Here is an 836-nt window from a genome sequence, read left to right as displayed (position 1 = left end):
AATCCTGATGCCACATTCTTCATATAGTCCAGTTTCTCAGATTATTTGCTCAGCATACAGACTGAATAGGTATGGTGAAAGAATACAAACCTGATACACACCTTTTCTGACTTCAAACCACACAGTATTCCTTTGTTCTGTTTGAACGATTGCTTCTTGATCTACGTATAGGTTCCTCATGAGCACAATTAAATGTTCCAGAATGCCCATTCTTGGCAATGTTGGCCATAATTTATTATGATCCACACAGTTGAATGCCTTTGCATAGGCAATAAAACACACGTAAACGTCTTTCTGGTATTTTCTGCATTCACCCAGGATCATATGGTATTATCAGCGATATCCATGATTCCACGTCCTCTTCTGAATCTGGCTTGAATTTCTGTCCATATATGGCTGCAGCTGCTGTTGAATGATCGTCAGCAAAATTTTACTTGCATGCGATATTAACGATCTTGTTTGATAATTCCTACATTTGGTTGGATCAACTTTCTTGGGAATCGGCATAAATAGGGATCTCTTCCAGTCGATGGGCGAGGTAGCTGTCTTCCAAATTTCTTGAAAGAAAGGAGGGTAGTCTGAGAAAATGTATACGGTAGCATAGAGGTGTAACACGAGTTCATGAGAAAAGCAGGACTAATCTTAGAGGAGACAGAAGAATTGCCAGGGCATGGTAGACTGTCCACCCTGGATGCCGCTTACTTAAGCGAACTTTTTTTTTTTAAATTTTTTAAATTGTACTTTAGATGAAGGTGTACAGAACAAATAGTTTCTCATTAAACAGTCAGTACACATATTGTTTTATGACATTGGTTAACAACCCCACAACATGTCAA

The sequence above is a fragment of the Trichechus manatus genome, unplaced genomic scaffold (assembly GCF_000243295.1).
Source record: "Trichechus manatus latirostris isolate Lorelei unplaced genomic scaffold, TriManLat1.0 scaffold00052, whole genome shotgun sequence".
NCBI classification, from domain to species: Eukaryota; Metazoa; Chordata; class Mammalia; order Sirenia; family Trichechidae; genus Trichechus; species Trichechus manatus.
The sequence above is the reverse complement of the archived record's forward strand: the minus strand, read 5'-3'. Positions refer to the sequence as shown.